Genomic DNA, 13476 nt, shown 5'->3' on the forward strand with positions numbered 1-13476 from the left:
GGGAAGTTTTGTTTTGTTGGATAACAGTTACACAGCTTGCTACACAATCTACGCAATGTACGAAATTTACGATATTGGTATATAACTTGTATTATATACAGGGGATAAGGGGGGGAAACCTCTGCAAACATGTAAGGGATTGCTTGTATGGCTGATCTGAAAGTAATATCATGGAATATTAGAAGCATGGGCACCCCTCGCAAGAGAATTACTGTGTTTGCACACGTGAGGGAATTTGGACCGCACATTCTATGCCTCCAGGAGACCCATCTCATGGCTGATACAATTCACCGTCTAAAAAAACCTTGGGTTCAATGGGCGGAGCACTCGTGGCACACGTCATATTCTCGAGGGGTTTCTATACTGGTTCATAGATCGGTGCGGTGGAATGCAACCAAGACGGTGAAAGATACAGAGGGTAGATATGTATTTGTCCATGCATATATTAACTGTGTACCATTTGTTGTCATAGGGATATATGCGCCACCGCCGGCAAACCTGTCAATATTACAGACAGCAGTTACTTTTGTAGCTAATTAACCTGAAGCCAAGGTCATATGTATGGGAGATTTTAACCTTTTACTGAACCCGTATATTGACAAATTTATACCTCAGAACGAGGCTAGGGAGCTGCATTCACCTTTAAATTTGCAGCGACTGATAGATGAGATGGGCTGGGTGGAGTTGTGGAGACTGAAACATCCCCAATCTCTTGAGTTCTCATGCTTTACTCCTGCTAGGGGGGCGTTATCTAGAATAGATTATATGTTTGCATCGGCCTCCTTGGGTCCTAGGGTAACTGATATTAAATACGCCCCTCCCAGTGCTTCAGATCATGCGCCCTTGCAGGCGACATTTCGTTTATACGATAGACAAGCTAGCAAATTAAACTGGAGGGTTCACCCATTCTGGCTATCTCTGATAGGGACTAATGATCGTATTCCTGATCAGTTAAATCAATTCTTTGAAATCCACGAAGAAGAGAATGATATCTCCCTAAGGTGGGACACGTTTAAAGCATATTTGAGGGGTTGTTTGCGCACCACTATCTCATTTATCAAAAAGACATCAAGGGTAGAGGAAGATAGATTGAACACATAGGGGATAGGTTCCGCAGATTTTATAATGATCTATATACTTCCCAATGTGATTACTCGGAAGATTCATTGATGGAATATTTAGAGGGGATTACATTCCCGCAGCTAGCAGAGGAGCATAGAGACCGCTTAGATGAGGCTATTACATTGGAAGAATTGCAGACGGCCGTGCAGGATTTAAACAATGGGAAATCGCCTGGGCTTGATGGAATCCCGTTGGAAGTATACTCCCGATATTTAGAGATTATTGGTCCTGAGCTACTTAAGATGTATGCAGCAGCCTTTGAGTTTTGCCCACTTCTTTATATGAAGCTACTATTATCATTTTGCTGAAACCTGACAAAGATCCCGTGGAGTGTGGATAATATAGACCTATCTCTCTGCTCAATTTAGATTATAAGATCCTAACTAAAATTCTGGCAAACCGACTTAATTATATTGCCACCTTACTCATACATGAGGATCAATCTGGTTTTATTCCCGGGAGATCCACTTTGGGAAATATTCGGAGGGCTCAGGCGGTGTCACAGGTAGGGGGGAAGTTAAACAAACAATGGGCGATGGCCTCACTTGATGCGGCCAAGGCCTTTGATTCAGTGGAGTGGAATTATCTGCAAGCGGTATTGTCTAAATTTGGGATTGGATCGGGATTCTCCAAATGGATATCCATTCTATATAAACATCCCAGAGCCAATTTATTGAGTAATGGTAGAGGTACTTCCTTTTTTGAATATGTCCATTATCCCCTCTTCTCTTTGCATTAGCCATAGAACTTCTGGCCATCCATATACGACAGGATCATATATTTCAGGGAGTAAAAATTGGGGACAGAGAAAGTAGAGTGGGTCTATATGCGGACGACCTGATCCTTTATATGTCCGAGGTACATGATACTCTCCCAAGGGCAATTGATATTGTGAATCGGTTTGGCCGATATTCTGGACTGCTGATAAATTGGGCTGTCAGCCCTGATGCCGCTATGGGAAGTAGACTGGCCGGATGTATACTATAATCTGCCCATGGTCACTACTTTTAAATATCTAGGTATATACATCACAAAGTTCCCTGCAGAGTCCCACGACAAAAACATATATCCCCTGGAGGCCCTGTTTATCGAGAAATTTAAGACATGGAAAACGTTGCCGCTGTCTGTGGCAGGTCGGGTAAACTTGGTGAAGATGATTCTTTTACCTAAGGGATTATATTTACTGGAGCATGCAAATGGTCCCATCCCGAGATATTTTTTCAATAAGCTACACTCATTGACGGCTAGCTTTGTCTGGGGGAAATCTCGAAGGAAGCTTGCATTGGTCAAACTACAATGTCCACGGGATAGGGGAGGAATGGCACTGCCTGATTTCTACATTTATTTTTTGTGGTCAACTACGTTATTTGAAAGAATGGATAGGACAAGGCAAGGAATCTGGGGATATCAGTCATATGGCCGGTGTTGGAGAATCCCAATTTGTTTAGAGGGAGACTACTCCTACTTCATAGACTAGCTCATCAGGTATGGAAAGCAGTTAAGTTGATATATGGCTTCGGGGACACCGATGTGGGGAAATCCCATGTTCACACATTTACAAATGATGGAGGGTTCGGAGTATTGGAAGGTGAATGGGGTGCTGTGTCTGGGGGACGTTTATAGAGAAAATGTGTTGCTATCATTTACTCAGATGATGGAAGAATATGGTTTACACCGCACCCAGTTCTTCAGATATTTGCAACTACGACATACGTTGAACGCTCAATTTGACACGCAGTCCCCGCCTCTTTCGAAGTTCCCATTGATTGGAGTTCTAAAGACACAGGGACCCAAGGGCATTATTTCGGCACTGTACACTCATCTCCTGAATGTACGAACTGAGTCGCATAAGCTTCCGGTGCAATCGGCATGGAAGGCAGTTCTCCCCGGCTTGTTCGAGGAGGACTGGTCAGAGGCCCTGGAGTCTCATACGTTGGTATCTCCTTCTATCAATAATAGGATGACCCAACTGTACATAATACACCAGTGTTACCTTACACCAACACTTTTACATCGAATGGGTCAGATGCCGAACTCAGAATGCCACAGGTGCCACTCTTCAGGGGCAAATTTTATACACCTCATTTGGGAGTGCTCACGCATCAGTTCCTTCTGGGAGGGGGTACTTGAGGTTCTGAAGGATATTGTGTCGGTGCCTATATCCAAGACACCAGAACTGTACCTGTTGGGATTGTTGCGGGAGGAGGAGTGGCCATTTCATACCCAGATATTCCTTAGGGAAACACTATTCTTGGCTCATAAAGCCATAGCCCTGAGATGGATGGCGGATAGACCTCCCACGGTTACGCAATGGAAATCCTTGGTTGATAATGTTATCCCATTTGAGAGAGTGGTGTACAGAAATAGGAAATGTGTTAATAAATTTGGGAAGATCTGGGATGGTTGGTTTGCATCATCGGGGACCCTGGGTGTGGAAAACAATATGCATTCTTTATTACATTGATCGTCGAGGAGGTGAGGAGAGTGAGGAGGGCGATATAGTGAGCTATTGTGGTGAACAATTCTACGTATGTACCTTTATTATCAATGTATGTATATATGGTGTTAACTTGACCTATATCATGACCACCTATCCATATATGGGAAGATACAATGTTTGAATTGTATTCTGTGATGTATGTAATGTATGTAATGTCTGGAATAGCATGTAATACTTCTGTGTTCAATGTTATAAGATATATAGTACCAATGTAAAGTTATCTTTTTTTTTTCTTGTACTGCAAGCTTGGAGTTCAATAAAACGAGTTAAAAAAAAAACAAACTACCAGACAGGTTCCCATTAAATATACAATGCATTGAGAACAATTCCATCTGCCCTGCAATTTTGTTATTATAAATATATCCTATATAAACTACAGATCCAGAACCAAGCTCAATACATATATACAGTACCACAACCAAGCTCAGTACATAAATACAGTACCACAACCAAGATCAGTACATAAATACAGCACTAGAACCAAGCTCTGACATATATGCAGCACCAGAACAAAGCTTAGCACATATATACAGCACTAGAACCAAGCTCAGTACATAAATACAGCACTAGAACCAAGCCCATACATATATACAGCACCAGAACAAACCTCAGTACATAAATACAGCACCAAAACCAACCTCAGTACATAAATACAGCCCTAGAACCAAGCTCAGTTCATATATACAGCACCAGAACAAACCTCAGTACATAAATACATCCCCAGAACCAAGCTCAGTACATATATACACAGAACCAACACCAATCTCATACGTATATACAGCACCAGAACCAAGCTCAGTACTTACATACAGCATCAGAACCAAGATCAGTACATATATACAACACCAGCTCCCAGCATGGCCCGAACAATGGTGAGGATATGCTGGGAGATGCTGTTTCACAAAACAAACATCATATCATAATCATATCGTAGCAGATCATACAGTGGCTACATTACTGATTAGAGGCAGAATAAACATTTACATTAAGTGACTCACTGTTGACATTTCAGATTCTAGTTCTTTTATTCTCCCTCCGGTACAGACATCTATGATGGATTTCTACCGGCCATGACCCATTTCTGCAGTTTTCCGCTCAGATGTCTTCAGCTTCCCACTTTTAAAACATTTCTGCACCTATAAACAAAGTTAAAATTCTCAACACCTCTTGCACCTCTAACTATAAAAGCACCATACACTGTGTCCCTGATTATAATAGTACCATACACTGTTACACACACACCGTGCCCCCTGTAGATAGTGACCCCATAGTCACCGTGCTGCCCTACGTATAGCTTCCCCTATAGGTAGTGCTCCATGTATAGCCCACCTCTGTAGACAGTGCCCTACATATAGCCACCCTGTTGCTAGTACCCCACAGGTAACCCACCCCTGTATATAGTGTCCTACATATAGCCCACCCCTATAGAAAGTGCCCTAAAAATAGCTCCTCTATAGATAGTGCTCTACATATAGCCCACCCCTGTATAGTGTCTCACATATAGCTCCCCCTGTATATAGTGCCCCACATATAGACCACCCTGTAGATAGTGCCCCACATATAGACCCCCCTGTAGATAGTGGCCCACATATAGACCCCCTGTATATAGTGGCCCACATCACCACATATAGACCCCTCCTGTAGATTGTGCCCCACATCCCCACATACAGACCACCCCTGTAGCTAGTGCCCCACATCCCAACATATAGACCCCCCCTGTATATAGTGGCCCACATATAGACGACCCGCCTGTAGATAGAGCCCCCACTATGTATAATGCCATTAACAGTTTTATGAGAGAAAAAAAACTTTACACACTCACATGATCCTGTTCCTGTTCGCTGGCGATGCAGATCTGCTCTCTTCTCAGCAGGTCTGCAGGAGCTAAACGAGCGTCATCCAATGATGTTGATTGGCGGGCAGAATTACTTGCCCCGTCAATCAGGGCCTTTCAAGCATGGAAGCGGCGCGATTACTTAATCACGCCCCCTCTAGTCACCGGCCTAAGGAGAGCTACAGTGGCGCTATCTACGGCCTGGGGGAGCCATCTACGGGGGGTGGCATCTAAAGGGGAGATGTGGCAGCAAAAAAAAAAAATCTGCTCCTCCTCACATGCACTTCGCATTGTGAGGAGGAGGAGAGAGCGAGCAAGCGGCAGAAAGCACGACTGTCACTCGGATCACATCCAAGTGACAGCCGTGCTTTATGCGGCCCCATAGCTGACTGTGGGAGCCGTGTGGCTGGAAGAACGTCTCAATACATGGCATACTCCCGTTTTTTGACGGCACGGTTTAACGGGCCGTCAAAAAATCGTCCATGTGAATAGCCCCATTTGGGGTCTATTGTTCTTACTGCGGCCATGTGACATCCGTTAAATAAACGTATCCATAGTACAAAACTTGTCCATAGTACAATACGTGCTCCTGAGAAGAGTACGTTTACATGATCTGTTCAGATGCTGAATCTGCCTCCAAAAACAGCACGGTTTCCAGGATGATTCTGGATGCTGATTTTGATGCTGTTTTCAACACCGTTTTTTAAAAATAGCCCACTGGAGGTTTTGACTTTGAACATTAAAATCAACGCGCTGTTTTCAACTATCAAAACAGCGCCAAAGACATTCAGACCGTTTTTTTCCAGGTTCCAATTGTTTTCAATGGGAATCTTTTTGCCTGATTCTAGATAGGTTAGGACTGAGGTTTCTTTCTATTTTTTTTTGTTCACGCCACTGATTTAGATTCGCACTAAAAAATCTGTACCGTATGAACTACAGTGCTAATTCCTATTGAAAACATTGGGGGGGGGGGACGGGACAAAAAAAAAGGCATTTTCCACGCTGATTCCGAAACTGAAAAATCATTGGAATAAGCTTGCAAAAAAAAGCTGTGTGAACAAGGCCCAATACTTATCATCTGAGTATACTCCAGACCCAGCTTCTCTAGTACTAAAAAGGGTGGATTTACACGCAGCAGATTTTGATGCAGAAATTTCAATACTATTTATTTGAATGTAGTTGTTTCTGCAGCAAGCACATGAATTTCTGCAAGTTGCATTCAGATGGCACTTGCATGTTGACCCATGACCGCCAATAAGTAAAAAGGATCAGAAAATGAAGTTACCATAGCCACATTGTCACCTAGTCTACACAACACTATGGTGACTAAAATAAACTCGTTGTTCCCACCATATTGGAGTTGTCCTTGTGATTTATCATTGTATAAATAGCAGTGTAAATAGCAGTGTGTCACATTGGGAACTGCTTGTGTATGATGAGCCTGTGGGCATATCATGTGTTGCTATTAACTAAACTGACTCTTAACCCCTTCCTGCCGGATCACGTATATTAACGTCAATAAAAACGGTGTCTTACCGCATTTTGACGTTACTGTACGTCATGGAGATGAAGCTGGCACCCTGAGGTATCGGCCAGGACCGGAGCTAACATCCGATCCGGCCAATTAACCCCTCACATGCTGCGTTCAATAGAGATCACAGCATGTGAGGAGTTTATAGCCACCGGCACCCCAGCAACGTGATCGCTGGGTTGCCGGTGGCTGCAAAGGCGATCGGAGGGCTAATGCTTACCTCCTGATCAGCCTGTAACGGAATCCTCCTATGCCCCGTCGTCGGCGGGGCCAAGGAGGCTTCCGGTACCATCAGCAAGATGGCGCCGCCTCAGCTTCCGGCTCAGAAGCTGAGCCGGTGTCATCAGCAGTGGGTGTCCGCTGTATGTTACAGCGGACACCCCGATCTATCGCCAGAAACCGGAGCTAGCTCCGATTCCTGGCATTAACCCCTTCGATGCAGCGATCCATTGTGATCGCTGCATCCTAGAGGTTTGTAGAAAATCGGCAGCCTTGCCATGCAATGGCAAGGCTGGCGACTGTTACTATGGCAACAGGAGCCCTAACAATGGACTCCTGTCTGCCATTACGTGAGCTGATTAGGCCCCGCTCAGAGGCGGAGCCTGATCGGCATGCTGTCAGTGAACAACTGACAGTTCCAATACATTGCACTACATAGGTAATGCAATGTATTAGAACATCAAACAAACAGTTGGACATTCAAGTCCCCTAGTGGGACTAAAGAAAAGTATAAAAAAAAAAGTGTAAAAAAAGTAAAAATAAAAGTTGTAAAACATACAATAAAAGTTTCAAATAATAACACAAAACACAATCGCCCTTTTTCACTTATCAAGTCATTTATTATAGAAAAAAATAATAAAGCCATACATATTTGGTATCGCTGCGACCGTAACGACCTGAACTATAAAAATATTATGTTATTTATCCAGCGCAGTGAACGCCGTAAAAAAACCCTCAAAAACACTGCCATAATTACTGTTTTTTTGGTCACGGTCTTCCAAAAATTGAAATAAAAAGTGATCAAAAAGTCGCATGTATCCAAAAATGGTACCGATAAAATCTATAACTCGTCTCGCAAAAAACAAACCGTCACACAGCTCCATTGACGAAAAAATGTAAAAGTTATGGCTCTCACAACTTGGTGACAGAAAAAATACATTCTCTTTCCAAAAGTAATTTTATTGTGCAAAAAGTTATAAAAAAGTTCTATAAATTTGGTATCGCCGGAATCGTACTGACCCGCAGAATGAAGGTAACATGTAGTTTATAACGCATGTTGAACGCTGTATAAAAAAAAAACAACTAAAAAAACTATGGCAGAATTTCTGTTTTTTTTGTCACCTTGCCTCCCAAAAAAAGGATAACAAGTGATCAAAAAGTTGATTGTACCCCAATATGTACCAATAAAAGCTACAGCTCGTCCCGTAAAAAAAGAGCCCTCATACCACTACGTCTATGAAAAAATAAAATAAGTTAAGGCTCCAATAATTCAGGAAAGAAAATTATCCAGTTGTGAAGGCCCGAGGGGAACGTTTCTTCTGTTTCAAAAGGCGATGTATCAAGGCACTAAAATTAGGGAACCAGGAAGGGGAGGGCCCAACCATATCCGCTGGAAGCGATGGTGCCCGTATTATACCAGGACAAGGCTTTCCCGGCAAAATTCCCCAAACTGCAAAGGTGTGGAGTGTGGACCAAAAGGGGGATAAGGAAGGACGCCATATATCAGTGCGACACCGGCCTGTGCAGACAGGATCGATCACAGCGTAACACACATCTATGGATCATTTTATTATTTTTTTTACCTTATTATACCACCTGACTATGCCCCTGATGTACTCTGCCCAGCTCAGATATGCCCCACATTATAAACGGAAACAACAGTGATACTCCAAACAAAACTATTACCAAGCAAATTCCACGCTCCAAAACCCAAATGGCGCTCCCACCCATCTGAGCCCTACAGTGTGCCCAAACAGCAGTTTACTTCCACATATATGGCATCACCATACCCGAGAGAACCCTTTTAACAATTTTTGGGTGTGTGTCCCCAGTGGCACAAGCTGGGCACGACATATTTGACACTGAATTGGCATATCTAGGGAAAAATGTTAATTTGTACCTTCCGCAGTGCAATCATTTATGGAAAAGACACGTGGGGTGAAAATGCTCACTACACCCCTTAATAAATGCCTTGAGGGGTGCAGTTTCCAAAATGGGGTCACTTCTCAGGGGTTTCTTTTATTATTTCACATAAAAGCCTCTGCAATTGTGAACCAATACTTTATATGTCGCCAAATTAGGCCTCAATTTTACATGGTACTCTTTCACTCCTGAGCCCTGTCGAATGTCCAGGCAAAAGATTAGGGCCACATGTAGGGTGATTCTAAAACAGGGAAACACCGCATAATAATTGAGAGCTGTCTTGTTATGGTGGCACAAGCTGGGCGCCACATATTGGCGTATCTAAGGAAAAATTCCCATTTTCATTCTCCCACATCGTGTGCACACGAATTTCTGCAAAACACCTGTGGGGTTAACATTCTCACTACACCCCTAGGTGAATACCTTGAGGGTGTTGTTTCCAAAATGGGGTCACTTCTGGGGGGGATCCACTGTTTTGGTCCCACAGGGACTTTGCAAATGCGACATAGCGCCCAGAAACCAAATGCAGCAAAATCTGTACAACAAAAGCAAATGGCGCTCTGTCCCTTCCGAGCCCTGCCGTGTGCCCAAACAGCATTTTATGACCACGAGTGGGGTATTGCCGTACTCCAGAGAAGTTGCTTTACAAACGTTGGGGTCCTTTTTTTGTTGAGAAAATTAAAAATTTGGAGCTAAAGCTACGTCTTATTGAAGAAAAAGGATTTTTTTTATTTTCACTGCCCAATTCTAATAAAATCTATGAAACACCTGTGGGGGCAAAATGCTCACTACACCCCTAGATGGATTCCTCAAGGGGTGTAGTTTTCTCAATGGAGTCACTTTTTTGGAGTTTTCACTGTTTTGTCCCCTCAGGGGCTTTGCAAATGCGACATGGCCTGCGCAAACCATTCCTGCTAAATTTGAGCTCCAAAAGCCAAATAGCGCTCTTTCCCTTCTAAGCTCCGCTGTGTGTCCAAACATCCGTTTATAACCACATGTCGGGTATTGTTTTACTCGGGAGAAATTTCTTTACAAATGTTGTGGTGCTTTTTCTCCTTTAGTCCTCGTGGAAATTAGAAAAAATTAGCTAAACCAACATTATCTTTGAAAGAATGACGATTTTTATTTTCACGGCCTACTTCCAATAATTTCTGCAAAAAACCTGCGGGGTCAAAATGCTCACTATACCCCTAGATAATTTCCTCAAGGGGTGTAGTTTCATAAATGGGGTCACTTTTGGGGGATTTCCACTGTTTTGGCACCGAAAGAGCCCTTGAAACCTGACATGGTGCCTAAAATATTTTCTAATAAAAAGGAGGCCCAAAATCCACTATGTGCTCCTTTGCTTCTGAGGCTGGTGCTTCAGTCCATTACCGCACTAGGGCCACATGTGGGATATTTCTAAAAACTGCAGAATGTGGGCAATAAATATTGAGTTGCGTTTCTCTGGTAAAACCTTCTGTGTTACAAAAAAAATAGATTAAAAATGAATTTCTGCAAAAAAAAAAAAAAATTTCACCTCTACGTTGCTTTAATTCCTGTGAAACGTTTAAAGGGTTAAGAAACTTTCTAAATGCTGTTTTGAATACTTTGAGGGGTGAAGATTTTAAAATGGGGTGACTTTTTGGCGGTTTCTAATATATAAGGCCCTAAAAGCCGCTTCACAACTGAACTGGCCCCTGTAAAAATAGCCTTTTGAAATTTTCTTGAAAATGTGAGAAATTGCTGCTAAAGTTCTAAGCCTTGTGACGTCATAGAAAAATAAAAGGACATTCAAAAAACGATGGAAATCTAAAGTAGACATATGGGGGATGTTAACTAGCAACAATTTTGTGTGGTATAACGGCCTGTCTTACAAGCAGATACATTTACATTTAGAAAAATGCTAATTTTTGCAATTTTTCACAAAATGTTGGTGTTTTTCACTGGTAAATATTGAATTTATCGAGCAAATTTTTCCACTATCATAAAGTCCAATGTGTCACGAGAAAACAATCTCAGAATCGCTTTGATAGGTAAAAGCGTTCCGGAGTTATTACCACATAAAGTGAAACATGTCAGATTTGAAAAAATGGGTCTGGTCCTGAAGGCCAAAATGAGCTTGGTCCTGAAGGGGTTAAAGTGTACCTCCAATGATAATTTAAAAATAAATAAACACATAGCTGAATACAGAATTAAAAGATAATAAAAAAAGATGTACAAATGGTTTTTGTAACTTACTCCTGTCCGGAGTTAACCCCCATGATCATGTTTCAGCCAAAGAAGTTCATTCTTCTATGGCTGGCAAAGAAAATGGGCAGTCGCTTCCTAATGATGATGGGAACTAAGGGAACTGTGCCCAATGCAGTTCCCTTAGTTCCCATTCTGCCGAGCGTGTCTGCCTGTGAACCGCCTGTCAGCTCAACCAATGAGTGTTCAGAAGCTCTTGCTCTCCTGTTTCTCACCTCCTCCAAGTTGCTTGTATATTTATTACTCAGTGGCCGCTGTGCTCATATACTACAAGGTTGCATTGGGTTCGGGCACGTTTACATCGTGCCTCCTAAGATACATCTCTGCCATCTACAATCCGTAGCCAGTGTCGGTTAGAGCTGGCAACGGATTCCACTTAACAACAAACGTGCAAGTAACAGCAGCATATACAGTACATTAGGAGATATGAAAGAGAAGAGACACCAGCAGAAAAACTATAGGAATAAGGTAATAAATATATACTGAGAATATACTTTTATTCTCTATACTAACACATCTATGCAAACTTTTATAACTTTACAGGTGCACTTTAAGTGAGAAGTAGGGACCTGCGGCACCACAATGTAAGACCTTTAATCTATATACAATACTATGCTATCTATGTAGATCATTTGTGGAATGGTTGCTCTATTAACATGACTAGGGTATAGGAGAGTTGGACGGGTTAAAACCCATTCCCACATCTTTTCCCCTTGCGATTAACAAAAACTCTGAGGCACACGCTGAGTGACAGTAGAAAATATTGACCACAGCAGCCTCTTTATTAGCAGTTTTTCCCAGTTATAAATAACATTGACTTAAATAACTCTTAAATATACAGTAACAGATTCTAAATATCAGAATAATCACGGAAGGAAGCATTGGTAGACAATGACCCAGGCAGTACCCCATTTCGTAATTCTCAATTGCACCTCACCGACTCGGAGGTGACAAATTTGTCAAGGGTACTACACATCCACTTTCTGTCACACTCTTGTTCCCAGGTAGAAACAACACCATTACTCCATAAACATTTACCATACCTCGCTGGGACACCTAAACACCCCATTTATTAACTGCCTACTAAGACCTCATTCCCACTGGCTGCCACGAAAACGTCGACAATCAAATCACTAAGCCTCTCACCCCTGGCCATGGGGTAGTACAAATGCATGATAATATAAATGCATGGGAAAAATATTTCTTGTTGTGGGAAATATTCTTATGCTTCTGTGCTGTGGACATATTTACGTCCATCTCAAAACTTTTGTCTAATAGTACTACTGCTACCAGATGCTAATTTAATTACATTTTCTTTTTTTCTCTTTGACAGATCTTTTGGTCCTCAGAATAGTCCTCAATTGTAATATTGCTAGCGTCATATGTTCAATTTCCATCAATCATAATAAAGAGTTCTTGGTGCAGTATTTTTTTTAATGGAAATTGATGAATAATTTTTTATCATCTGCTTGTTAGATGTAAAGTATATTGTAAATAGTAAACAAGAAAAAGTTTTTCTCTCGTTTTATTTACTAGTTCACATGACATCACTTCAATTATTGTGATTATTTAATTATATATATTAAAACTGTAAATTGTTACATTTATTGACAAAACACACAAGACGTATGTCACATATCTAAATACCTTCACAGCACTTGACGGAGGTGCGACTACGAGGGGTTAGTCTATTTTCACTCTCAATTTTGCACTCACTTTCTACTCAGATTGTAAATTCAGCATAAATCACACACCAACACAGTACACACACCACACAAATTTCTGCCACTGCCTACCAAGTCCTTTCTTCCAGAGTTCCCCAACACTTATTAGGTAGATGAGGTGTTTGAGAGTGGAAAGTGAGAAGATAAGGGAAAGAACCATGATTATTAAATAGGTAATTTTCCTTATATTCACCTCACTATGTTTCCTCAGGCTGGATGAAGAGACTGTCGATAGACTCTCTGAACAGATATATCTCATTGTTGTCATGGGTAAAAGGGGCGATTTCTCAGAGTTGCAAAAAGGGATGATTATTGGCTTTCAGGCCAAGAGTGGCAGTATTTCTCAAACAGCGCAGCTTGTGAACTGTTCGCGTGATGCTGTGGTGGAAGTGTT

At 41.9% G+C, this 13476-nt stretch overlaps 2 protein-coding genes across 6 annotated transcripts in view; both read left to right on the plus strand.

The window, feature by feature from the left end:
• Positions 1–12872, plus strand: part of LOC142742376 (retinol dehydrogenase 7-like) — a 54188-nt gene extending 41316 nt beyond the window's left edge. Inside the window, exons 6-7 of one of the 2 annotated variants that reach the window (XR_012881365.1) lie at positions 11902–11942; positions 12692–12872. The gene's annotated coding sequence lies outside the window, so the exon portion shown is untranslated. The remainder of the gene's footprint in view (positions 1–11901; positions 11943–12691) is intronic. The other variant, XM_075852022.1, reaches the window with a different exon arrangement.
• Positions 1–13476, plus strand: part of NACA (nascent polypeptide associated complex subunit alpha) — a 495234-nt gene that overhangs the window by 94832 nt on the left and 386926 nt on the right. The gene's annotated exons all lie outside the window — the stretch shown is intronic.

Source organism: Rhinoderma darwinii, chromosome 2 (genome assembly GCF_050947455.1).
Source record: "Rhinoderma darwinii isolate aRhiDar2 chromosome 2, aRhiDar2.hap1, whole genome shotgun sequence".
Lineage (NCBI taxonomy): Eukaryota > Metazoa > Chordata > Amphibia > Anura > Rhinodermatidae > Rhinoderma > Rhinoderma darwinii.